The 13,451-nt window shown below is 41.8% G+C and overlaps 1 protein-coding gene across 1 annotated transcript in view; it reads right to left on the bottom strand.

The window, feature by feature from the left end:
• Positions 1–13,451, bottom strand: part of LOC128742803 (interleukin-1 receptor accessory protein-like 1) — a 52,909-nt gene that overhangs the window by 12,509 nt on the left and 26,949 nt on the right. The gene's annotated exons all lie outside the window — the stretch shown is intronic.

Genomic DNA, 13,451 nt, shown 5'->3' with positions numbered 1-13,451 from the left:
ACCATAAATGGAGCCAATTTGCCGGCCGGTGCTGTAATCTTTAAGCTGCGGCCAGGCGACGCCAATCGACCAGTCTACTCATGTATGTGGAGTATTTCCTAGATAAATAGGCAAAGCCATTAGAGCATGTTTTGATTTGCCGTTTGATGAGAAGATATGTCGCAAAATCACACACTTTTTGAACAATCATTATTCGAAATGAAACTTACAATTAAAAACCAAAACTGAACATTGTTTATATCAGACAAGAATTTTTTCACTCAAACGAGTTTTTTTTCCCTTAGTAATGCAAATAATGTATTCTCGGAGGTCACATATAAACCGCCCGTCATATTTTTCGCGGCCGGTAAAATACCTAATTCACACATCGTTGGGTGGATTTATTTCACACACGAGACTTTCGTTGCTTCGCTCTACTACGATGGTTGTTTGACTATGGTTTGATATAATTGAAGTGGTTCCGAGAATAATTACTTTACAAATGCTGTTATTTCTCCTCCTACTGCCGCCTCCTTAAACGGTAGATTTGAGCAAACCGGGTTTGTGCCAAACAAGTCGAATAGTATTGTGCTGAGAATATCGTACTACTACCTAATGTGTATTTTTTAAAGAGACGTAACATACTTCGAAACTTTTGGTAGTTTACAATTAATTTATCAGAGTCTCAGTGACAAAAATCTAATAAAAAAGCAGGTGGATATTCTCCCAATTAGAAGTTGAAGACTGACCATCTAGAAAAACACTCATATTAAATTCCATAGTAGCAGAATTATTCGGAAAAATCTCTACCTTAATCATCCCAAGTAACCATGTGAGTTTTATTGTAGTTTTATGGCGGTTTTCATGACTAATTTTGGTCTCAAATGCCAATATTGCCATCATAAGACTTAAGAGTGTAATAAAACCCAAATTGTTACTTGGGATGTTTTGCTCAGCGTAGAGAAACCCGAGTAGTCTGATGGGGTTGAAATACACAACAATTTAATCACCCAATCGCACAACACTGCAACAAACGTTTACCGATTATCACTATTATTGAAAGTGTTTTTACGATTCCATTACCACGAGATAACATGATGCTGCCAGCATCATTGTTAATGACAAAATCGAGCTTTCCGCCGCGATAACGGATGTGTCGGATACTGTTACGTTTCTCCGAGAATTGAACTTACTGGTAACCCAGCTCAATACAGTACCAAAATTCACCTCTGTTGTGGTGTTTAAAGGCACATGCCGCCGCCGCCATCAACCAAAAATCAACTTTTTGTATCACCGCCTTTTTGTAAGCCGACCGCAACCATTGATGACAAAAGTGTGAGAATGAAACTCGATCCGGCAAAAATAAAACACGAATGCCACGGTCTCGTGAACTTTTGCCATGTTACTATTTGCGGGACATGGAAGTACGACACAAGGTAAAAGCTAACAATCAGGTGCCGCAAAGCAGGTTTGTTTGTCATGTACAGTACCAGCTACCGTGCGGTGTTTAACACAATTATCAAATATCAAACATGCTGGCAAGTCGTTCCTTACCCCACCCAAGTGACTCGGTTGCGTTTGCCTGCTGCCAAAAATCTGACACTTTACGGTATCACTTCATCCTCGATGATAGCAATATTTGCCAATATTGCATTCGATTCCAGGGAAAACCAATGAGTGAGGTGCAGGCGCAAAATACGATACTGTTGTCGAGAAAGCGCTTCGTTTACCGACAGCAGACACTGTTAAAGGGCTTCTTCACATGGCGTTTTCGATGTTCTTGATGTAGGAATATAAACAGAATCGATTAATCTTCCTGTCAGTGAATTTGGTCCAGTTTTATGCTGTCGTGAAGATATTCAATTTTATTTTAAATGATTTGGAAATCTTTCCAGGACAGTGGAACACACGATTCTTTGGAGTTTACGAGGATGGCATCGTGCCATCATAGGAAATCATAGCAATCTCCTACACTCAAAAAAATCGGCACGTCGCATCCACGTGAAAAATCATGTAAATTTCTGTACAGCAACTTACATGAACTTCATGTACTAGCTAATAGGAGAGTTGATAAAATTTACCAGAATCGCATGTAAACTGGTTAGTACGAGTGCGAGTTACCAATAATTCATGTGAATGTTACATCAAAAGTGTGATGGATGGTAATTCTCTACTTAAAACCGAATCACATAAGTCAACATCGGCACTAGTAATTATTGAGTCAATGCTAAAGGTTGTTGCCAATAATTCGGATCGATTTCTTCTTTCAAATTTTGTGACCTTTTTAGTTTTCGGGTACAGTAGAATGTTAGATTAAAGTCCCTATCCCCTTGCTGACGGGGCTGCCATCTTAGAGTGGGTGGTAGCCACTGTTCCCTCTTCAGTGATTGCGTACGACAACCAAGTTTACGTTATCCAGCCGGCACCACGTGGAGGTAGCGATAGGAGTTAGTGAAAAGAGGTGGTAGATTTGCATATGTTCTCTCTTTGCTAAGCCATTAATTAGTCTAGAATAGTTAAAACAAGTTCAATGCAAAGTCCTGCCGCTACATTCTGACGGAATTTGACCTTCTAACGAGACTTCGCAGCCAACTGTTAGAGTACAGGAGAATCTCGTGGCTAATGCTGCGATCCTTACTTACTTATTTAATTAGGTTACCGTTCTAAGACATAGCCTGATGAACAACTATCTCCAATTCACTCGGTTGTGGGCTACCGGTCTCCAATTAATTGAACACCGTGACTCTCCGCCAGATCTCGCTCCATCTGATCTAACCATCTGATCGTCTTGTTCATACCGAAGATGAAACAAACACCATTTTTGCAGAGTAGTTACCATGTACTCTTGTGACATGCCTTTGCCAACGTATCCGTCCAGCTTTAGCCACCTTTTGAATACTGGGTTCCCCAGAGAGCTGTACGAGTTCATGATTAATGCTCCATCTCCATGCTCCGTTCTTCTATACGCCGCCAAAGATCGTTTTTAGCACTAGTCTTTCGAAAACCCCGAGCACTTGCAGATCTTTGTCGAGCATTGTCTCTGTTGTGAAACTAATAGTAAGCACGGCTTTCCAGCATAGTCAGCTAAGATAGACAAATTTGTCAACTACCTCAAACTCATCGCCGTCGATCGTTACACTGCTACCCAAACGGTGTCGGTAGGTCTCGGCTCTGCCAGCTAGCACGTACTTAGTTTTAGACGTATTTTTCTTTAATCCAATATTTTCTACTTCGCACTCTAGTATGGTGTACTGATTTCAGCCACCGCCACAAATATTTAGCCGATTATGTCATCGGCAAACGAATTGGCTAGATTTGTAAAAGATCGGACCCCGCGTGTTGATATCCACTTAGTTCATTGCACCTCGTAGCGCTATGGTGAACAGCAGGCAAGAGAGACCATCACTTTAGCAAAGCCCTTTGGACGATTCAAATGAACTCGACAATCCACTCGAAATCCGAAAACAACACTGTGTACCGTCCATCGTAGATTGAATCGATTTGATAAGTTTCCTGAGAAACCCGTTCATGTTTTTTCATAGCTCTTTTCGGTCTACGGTATCATATGCGGCTTTGAAGTCAACGAATAAATGGTGCGTGGGAACTCTGTATTCACGGTCGTTTTGTAGGATCTGCTGCAGTGATTTCATTCATTGAAGACCGTTCTTCGACGAAACCGGCTTGATGAGTTTCCACAAATCTGCGAAAAATTGGCGATAGTCGGCGGAAAATAAGTTGAGACAACACATTGTAGGCGGCATTGAGAACGGCGATCGCTCGATAGTTCTCACAGTCCAACTTGACGCCCTTTTTGTAGATCGGGCAGATAACCTTATCTTTCTACCCCTCCGTATCCCAAATTCCAACAGTTAACTGCTGTATACAAATGGCCATTTTTCTGGTTCCATTTCAATAAGCTCCGCTCCGATGTTATCTGTATCAGCCCATTTGCTGTTCTTCAGCTTCATGATGACCTCCGTAACTTCATCTATCGTTGGAACTTGCACCTCTTGCCCGTTTGTTGCCCTGTCGATATCGCTTTTCCCGCCACCATGGTTCCCCGCTAGCATTTTCATACGTATATAAAAGATAAAAATCAGCATTATATACAGATATCCAAGCTAATATATCGTATTTGATGCGCCAAATTGGCCAATCCGTATAATTTTATAATAGTTATATTAGTATTTATATACTATAGCGACTCGTTTTGTAATGGTATACAATTTTGTGCTGAAAATCGTATGTATGTCAGTTAATATCATTATATACGATAGAAAATCAATTTATCAAGCTTTAGTTACGATTTCGAATTTGTTAAAGGGATATACGATAATTTTCGTACATTGATATACGAGTTGGTGCCAGCTGGGTCTCAACCTGGGCGCCATTCAGGTGTTCATTGAAGTGCTGCTTCCACAAATCGGTCAACTCACAATCGTCCGTCAAAATACTGTCATTCTTATCCCGACACATTTTGGCTCGCTGCACAAAGTTTTTGCGGGATCCGTTCAATTTCTGGTAGATCTTTCGTGTTTCCTGAGAAAGTTGCGGTCGCTACAACTCCGCATGCTCCTGCCCTTTCAGGCAGCACTTTTCTCCCGGAAGATTTAGATCCGTTGCATCTTCTTTTGTCTATGTCTTTCCAAGTTCTGACGTGGGGCACAGTGTTTTTTGACCGCCTGCGCAGTTCATTCACCACTCATTCATCATTCACCCCTCTCCTGCATTCATCGTTAAACCAGTCGTTTCGCTGATTTCGTGCCCCGTGCCCCATGGAGCTCTCCGGTGCACTACTAATGGCTATTTTGATGGTGTTCAAACAGCCCTCGAAAGGGGCTTCGTTTAGTTCGTCCTGTTCCGACAGCACAACTTCGAGTGAATGCGCGTAGTTTACAGCGCTATCTGGCTGCTTCAACCGCGTGAGATTTAACCGAGGCTTACGTCGGTATCAAATGTTGTTCACAATGGGCAGTTTTGAGACCATAACTAGGCAGTGGTCTGAACCAACGATAGCGCTTGAATAGAATCTGAGTCAATGAAGCCTAAGAAGAGCCGACAGACGATCAAAACGTGGTCGATCCTTGATTCTGTTTGATTTGGTGACCTCCAGGTTCACTTGTGTAGGAGTCTAAGCTGGAAGAAGGTACTACGTACGGCCATGTTCTTGGAGGTGACAAAGTCGATAAATCGTAGACCCATTTCGTTAGTCCGCAGGTGCCATTGAACTCTCCATTCACCGGTTTGTATTCTTCCTCCTGGTCGACCTGAGCATTGAAATCCTCCATGACGATCTTGATATCGGCGGCTCTTCAATACGACGGAGAGCACTTGATTGCTCACTTAGAAGTTGAGAGATCGGCAGTTCCGCGTCCCGAATTTCCAATCCACAGCGCTTTTTCGTCGCTTGGATCTATTCTAATTGTTCCAGTCCGAATTCCTTTGTTCATCATTTATTGCTTTTTAGTTTTTCATGGTGGCGACTCGCAAGGCCTGTGGCACCAACCCCTCGTCTCCTCGGAGGACCAACGAAACTCAAAAGAGCTCTTCTTTCCTGTCAACATACTACCTTGGCTTCCATCAGGGTTGGTAACTGGATCTCCACCAAAGTTGCTGGCTGGTTGATCCCGGCTGGTACTACTTGAAGCTAGGGATGGGAGTTGCTACGATCTATTGATCAGTCTCTTCCAATTGAGGTTGACACACTGACGAACTGACATGACACATAGAAGAAAATCTTGTATAAATCATCGTCCTACACTCTACACATTTTCCTTGCACACTAGCACCCTCTGTTATGCATGGCTTTTGATTGGACGAGGGAATTAACGCGAGTGTCCCATCTATTTGTCTGTGGTTCACATACACGACGATTGCAATGACAGACCAATGATGTGTCTCAAAGATAGGCGGCACCTAAACGAGTTTGTAGTAGTTGACTTAAGCTTTAAGGCGAAGTACTGATTTTATGCCTTCACTTCCCGATATTTTTAAAATGTAAACTACTATACTTTATGGAACATAGTGGGCGTTCAAAATGCCATCAAAAAGTGTAACGCGGATTTTTTTAGCTTTTAGGTGTTGTTCATTCGAAAAATATTGTACATATTTCATTTGTTTGAAGAGAGAGAGCCAAAGTTTGACAAAAGTTTCTTTAGCTAAATTTTATTTTCTGCAAGTTTGCCTAAGAACACAGTTTGTTTTTCGAATAATAAAAAAACTTTTCTTTTTATCTCCCTTTAAGGTGAATCAATCAAATAGTTATTCCTGTTAAAAGCTGGCATTAATGACATAGAACAACTTTGCTAATAATACTGTAGCTTGTTCACGTTTTTCGCATTTTAAACCACTGTGCACTTGCCCCATTCTACTCTATTGGAGAGACCTACTCTCATATCGACCACGTTTTACTTAACTGTCAGCATTTTTCAGACTTCGCAGACGTGCGATCCGAACTTTGATTCGAATCGAAAAATAGTAAGGAATATTCACACCCGGCCTGTCCAACGCATTCAAGTTGAAATCAACAAGCAAAAAACGACTGAATATTCGGCGGCTATCAGCGGAAGTTTTTGTTTATCACGTTCCCCAGGCAGATTGATCAAATGACTTGGACTTGGACTACGGCTTAGAAAATGACAAGTGAATTATCCAGCAGACTGGTAGACAACATTGTACAATTGAATGATACCATAACGACAATGCCCATACCCGGAATGAGTTAAGTAATACGCTAAACTAAACAATGTATCATTTAATGGAAACAACGGATTAAACTACCTAATCAATGTAAACATTATATCAGCGCTGGGTTTGTCAATATTTCCATTATAAAAGATTAACCAAGTTGTAAACAATGTTTACAAACCTTCATGCCATCGTGCTTGATTAATTGTGGGAAACCGTGAATGCTTGATTTACGACATCCAGTTCAGCGGTCTCTCTGCAGCAGTCAGCGACTCAAACAACCTTATTAGTGCCCGCAAAAAGCGATTTGTATCTTAATATGACACCTTCAATTAACAGAGCTAAGAAAATATTGTGGCATATTTCGTCATCCACCGTATGTGATCCCGATGAGAGCATTGTCTGTGACGGTCGATGGGACCTATTCTACTACACAGCAATAATCTGCTAAACGTTTACCCCTTTGTATACCTCCTATGGTTTGATTTGATATTTTTCCGACCGGTTCGATCCACAACAGGAGTATCGAATCTCCATTCTTTTTTGCTGGGGCCTGTTGCTCCACCGTACTCAACATTTGGCCTGTGTCTATGTCTGATCAAAAACAGCCGCTTTTAACCAGATCAGCACATACGAAGCAGCGTGCACAATGGATAAAACTGAAACGGCAAAAATTGCAACTATAACTATGTGCATAGGTAATGTTTACATCTTTTAGTTTCAATATACTTAGCACTTGGATAAATAAAGCTCCTCCAAAAAAAATCAGTAAAACGCAATATCAATTAGCCAAAGTTTCACTGTGCGGCGCGAGCCCCTCAGGAGGTTTCCTGGGAAGCCGTCATCATTTATTAACAGCCATACAATTCCCGCTGATTCACGAGGTTTTATTTCTTGTCCCTTTGCATTCGCTGCTGGTCGATGCTCTTGTTGCCTCTGGATGCACCGCAAAAGGCACCAAAGGCGTCAGTTGTGCCAAGTGGATGATGGCGAGAAATTCAATATCACTCACTCGGTCGGGCATCATAAGTAATACCGGACCAGTGCATGCATTGATGTTGTGTTGGCGAGTTTTCGTTTACCTAAAAACCACCGAATGTGTGCGGACAGACCAGACCAGACCCCAGCGGTAGTAGTTAGTATTTTATTTGTTCGTCGATTAGGATTGGTGGTCAACCGACTGTATTTTAGCAAAATTTCCTCGAAATTAGCTCAACAATTTGCGCAAGCTAATTAAGTTGTGTCGGGCGAAAATCCCAGGAATCGCCATAATTCTACTGATGCTCTAATTTGAAGGAAGCCAGCAAAAAAGCGACGGGAAAAATGTCCGACAGCAAAGAAGTAGAAATACTCGCCGGTCTTAGCTTTTGATTTGGCTGCACTCTGGTTCAGGGTAACGCTCATGACATTGGTCCTAATGGGAGCTTTTACTTTAGTTGAAAGTTTAATCTGATTTCAATTGATTTGTTCAAGAAATACTAGCCCTACTTCGCGATTAACCTGTGGAACACCAACGCTCAACTTCTAGCACGTTAATAATGTTTACGAAGGTCGAGTGAATAAAATGTACAAAGCTTGAAATGGGAACATTTCAACAACCATACTCACGGTCAAGTTTATGTACCAAACAGTTCTTACAGTAAATTGAATTCTACACAGCAATCGTAACAGACTCGCTAAAACGAACTCGGAAAATTTTCCCTCGAGAGCATAAGTTTTTGCCGAAATTGGTCAGTAATTTCAATTTTAAAGTTGAATAATCGACGTTCCGTGTGATGCTCCTGTTAAGAAGGAAGGTGAAAGAAGGATCCTCGAAGCTGGTATTCCTGGAAAGCTAAGAAATTCCAAAGGCAGTGATGATGACAACCACCGTCAGAGTTTAACTGCCCGATGGGACCGACCGAGCCCACCGGCAGCCAACCATTCAATATGAGGAAACATAGCGCAAAGATAATGAAACAAAAAGCACACTACCTAAAGGGTGTTACGATCAAAATTTGGTCAAATAGTAATGCGCTTGCTGAAAAAAAATTCAGCTAAACTATGACTGGCCGAATCCGAATTGCCGGACCTTTCATTTATCAGACCTCGCCCCATCGCTCACTTTATTCGTAGCAGAATGTGAGTCTCGCCTTTAACAGTTTTTTTTCGGGGCATTTTATTCCTCGACTGGGCGGAACTCCAGCGTGTTGAGAGGATTTTTATTCGTGGGCACTACCTGCACGTTGGTGGCGGTATTTCATACCATGTTATTATGGCTTTTTAAGTCATTGGTACAGCTAGCGTGCCAAACTAGATTTTTCTTAGCGAACTTCGACAGTTTCATATGCTTGAAAATGCTTGCCATCGCGTTGCTGTATAAAATTCTTGCCCAGAAAGCTATTTGTAATGTAAGTTTCGTCGTCTATCACTACGTAATCGGAATGCCTCACCATCGTCTATTGATAACTAAACAATAAATCGCGACCAACAATTCAAAAGGGCCAATGTGCAAATGAGAGATTCTCTTTGCGTCTCCTCTCCTTATTACGGCGGCATCAAAGTTTTTCAACCAAATTTTTCTTAAGGATTAGCTAGCCAACGTTGCTCGTCAAATGTCAAAATCAAATTAGAGGCACTATTTTCCACGAATGCCTTTACAAAACGATGAGTATTCGAGTTTTTTAAATGCACCTTAAGCATCAAGTTTAAATCGACCAAATTTTGATTGCAACACCCTTTATGTTGTATGAGGTGAGCGTCACATACTGCTTGTTAAACCATGTTTTCCTATGCTCCGACGCAAGCATGCTCTTGCTTAATTCAAATATACAATTGTTAAATAGGAAGCTTTAACTATTCTCAAACAACGAGTGGCATCGCAACTTGTTTATTTTTATATTCCATGCAATTTGTTTATCCTTGCAGTAGTTTTAAGCTACATGCAAGTTATGATCAAAGCAGCACAACTAAAAAAATAAAATTACCGTTTCCGGTTATTACACAACACAAGGAAAATACAGAGCTCATAATTTTGCTACCAATCCTTTTCTGGTCGAAATTCCTGGATATCAACCGTCTAATCTTCTCTGTCTGAGGATTTCTCCTTTCCCCCTTTATTTCGCTGCTCGCGCAAAGCCATTCTTTATTTTTGCCTTTTTTCCACGAATGAGATCTCAGCCGGAGTTTCAATTCACCGCCGCCACCACCAGAACCCTTGAAACTCCCAGCAAATGGCAGCTTATAGCATCAAGAACGACCGCAGCTCGGCAGCAGTTGATCAGACGGCGGCGATAAGAGAAAGGTGTCTTTGGGAGTTTATTGTTTCGTTCATTTCGTGTTCTCAACAAAACCGCTTACATGCCGTGTTATTTCCGTCAAGTGGCACTGTTTTTGTTGTAGAACATCTTGCCAACCAACCCGGTATCTCGTATTAAAAAGTCCCAGATAATAGACCAAAAAACGCTATTGGACTCTATCGTTTCCTAATTAGGGGTCAACCAGAAGTAAAACATCCTACACATTCCGAACGCAAAGTTCCACTTTAAAATAACTCAGAGCTTCAAACCAACGGGTAGTTAAATTTCATTCCCAAAATTAGCACAAAGCATGAAAGGGCCAAACCAATAATGCTGCCGCCTTCGACGCGGGGCAATCATCCCGTATACAGGCGAACTGCTATATAGCAGCCACAGGAACAACGGGTAATGATTACCGAGAAATAATGATGGCATCACGCATACCGACATACAGCAGCGTAAGGGGAACGACACTAGGCAATCATCATTCGCCAGTAAACAATAATAATTCAATTTCCGCGAAATAAACCGCAACACGACAGACAATGATTGTGCGGGCGGATATTGTGCGCCGCGCCGGGTTCAAAACTGAGGGGCTTACCCGGTAGCGGGCCAGGAGAAGCCATATAAACAATTGTACGCGAAATGTTTGTACCTGAAATGCTTTTACAAGACGAAAACGAAAGTACCAGGTGTACAAGCGTAAAATGCGGATTTGAAAAAAAAACAGATGGCACGCTTATGCTGTGTGTGACAGAAAGATTTGACTTTTTTGTTATTTTGGATTATATTTTTATTTTCATTTTCTAAACACTGTTACTGAATCATACGGATTAAGTTGTGAAATTTATTGGTATTTTCCCAACCAGATAATTTCAGTGTTTCGGACTAGAAGCTCATAAAGCCGGCAAAAAGATACAAATATATGAACACAAAAACGGCTTATAGAGTAAATAGACATTAGTCATCAAGCTGTTTTCTCTTACCTACTAAAAAGACTAAAAGACTTTAAATCTATCGAGCGATCACCATTCTCAACCCCGCCCATAAAGTGCTTTCTCAGATCATCTTTCGTAGTCTATCGCCGCTAGCAAGTAGAGTCGTAGGAGGTTACCAAGTCTGTTTTGTAAACGGGCGATCGATAATGGACCAAATCTTTGTGCAGCAACAGATCCTCCAAAAGTGTCACAAATCGGTAGTTCTTACGCACTACCTTTTTCGTCGATTTCAAGGCCGCTTACGATACTATCGACCGTGAAGAGCTACAGAATATTATCGACGAAGATGGCTTTTCCGGAAAACTGATAAGACTGATTAAGGCCACGATGGATGGTGCTCTGTCTGAGGATATCCGGTGCGTTATCAAGCCCGTTTGAAACCAAGTACCCGTTAGCAGGAAGAACCAAGCGCGATCGAGCTCGCATAGGCGATAATGTGATAGCCGACGAATTTGGCACGAATTTGTATGCCTCGGGTCGGGTCAGTTTGATTCGAATATTCGAGTCATTGACGTGTCGAATAACAACTGCAGCCCAGAAATACACAAACATATTGTTTCCGGAAGTCGTGCTTACTACGGACCCCATTATAAAACCCTAAGGTCTGGTAAGTTTCACCCCCGTATCAAATGTACCATGTACAAAACAGGTCTTCTACGGGCACAAAATGTGCACAATGCTCGACGGGTCTTGAAAGCACTGGCCGTCTTTGAACGTCGTGTGCTTAGGACCATATTTGGCGGTGTATGTGAGAACGGTGCATGGAGGAAAAAGATAAACCACAAGCTGGCGCAACTTTTTGGCGAACCAAGTATCCAGAAAATAGCTAGAGCTGGAAAGGTACAATGAGTGGGACATATTGTGAGAATACCAGACAACAACCCCGCAAAAATGGTATCCGGTTGGTACCAGACGCAGCAGAGGTGCGCAGCGTGCTCGATATTAGACCGAGTGGATCATGATCTGACAAGTGTAGGACATACGAGAAATTGGAAACGCAGAGTTTGTTGGCGGAATATTGTTATGCAGGTGAAATCCCAAAGGACATCGCATCAGAATAAGTAAGTAATGAAATTACTTGTAAAAGACTTCTTTGCAAAAAGACAGATGGTCTATTAAAAGCTAATTTAATTTGCTAGCGATAGTAAAAAACTATCAAAATATCGAAAGACGCAACACAAGATCATTTTCCTCTATGTCAATCCAACCACAAATGTTCCATGCAACTGTGGAGCAACACTTTGGTTTGTACTAAGATGTGAAAAAATGAGTCGATGAGTGCTTTGCGCGCGTTATTAACAAATTATCCAAAATATTGGTCGTAGTGATGAAAAAAATAAAAAAATGGAAAAAAATATCCAAAAGATGGGTTTGGATTGCAATAGAACAAACTGCGAAAAACTCTTGCCGTATCAAGAATTCCTCTCCACTGCACTCGGTCCCGTGCTGCTTATCGCCAATTCGTTGAGCGTCTCGACACCCGCAAGTTGGCTTCGACCTGGTCGAGCCATCTAGCGCGTTGGGCTCTTCTATTCCTAGTGCTGGAGGGGTTCTTGAAGATAACGGATTTCACTGGACAGTCGTCCGGTATCCTCGCGGCGCGGCTGTCACGTCGGTTAGTGTTTTGTACATCGTCAGCTTTGTGCGGCGGTGTGTGCTCCTTGATCAAAACATCTTGCTAAGGAAAAAGTGGGTTCGACTTCCAGCTTAAATGCTTCATTGAATCTCCTCACTCGTCTGACTGTCGGTAGTGACAAGAGCTTCCAAATATACGAACTCATCAACCACTTTCAGTTCATCGTCGTCAATAGTCACTGTCCATGGGAGGCAAATGTTGTTTTCTCTGAAGCCTCTTCCTACCATATATTTGGTTTTCGACGTATTGATTTGTAACCCAATCCTCCTAGCATCCGTTTTAAGTCTAGCGTAGCTTGCGCCGTCCCAAGGTTTCTAGTAAAGATGTCGAGGTCGTCTGCGAAGGCTAGAAGTTAGTTACTCGTGCTGAAAATCGTTTCTCTCATTTCGATGCCCGTTCGCCAGATCACATCTTCAATAGCGATGTTGAATAACATACACCGCAACCCCCTGCGTGATTCGAAAGGACTCGAGAGTGCCCTTGAAATACGCACGTAGCGCACATCACTTGATCCAGGGTAGCTTTGATCAGTCGCTACAATTTAAAACTATATAAAAAATCCTAAAAGCTTGAGGTGGTAAGTCTGTTCCATGTGGTCGCTCATAATTGATCATTTCCTAAGAGAAAATAAGGTACCTACAGAAAAGGTTACACCCATATTTTGCAGTTCTTTTACGTAGGACTACGTCTAACGTGAAAGTAAGGATCATAAAACCAAACTCTAAAAAAAAGAAAAGTGGTCAAGTTTTGAGCGCATAGCACTCTTGTTTCATAGCGGATCTACATGATTTTTGCACCATCAGAAATTCTTCTACGAGTTGATCCGCACGAAAATTAGATCGTGTATCGATTGATAACGTCGAAGTAGAAGTA

The sequence above is a fragment of the Sabethes cyaneus genome, chromosome 3, assembly GCF_943734655.1.
Source record: "Sabethes cyaneus chromosome 3, idSabCyanKW18_F2, whole genome shotgun sequence".
NCBI lineage: Eukaryota > Metazoa > Arthropoda > Insecta > Diptera > Culicidae > Sabethes > Sabethes cyaneus.
This window is presented reverse-complemented; position numbering and strand designations above follow the sequence as displayed.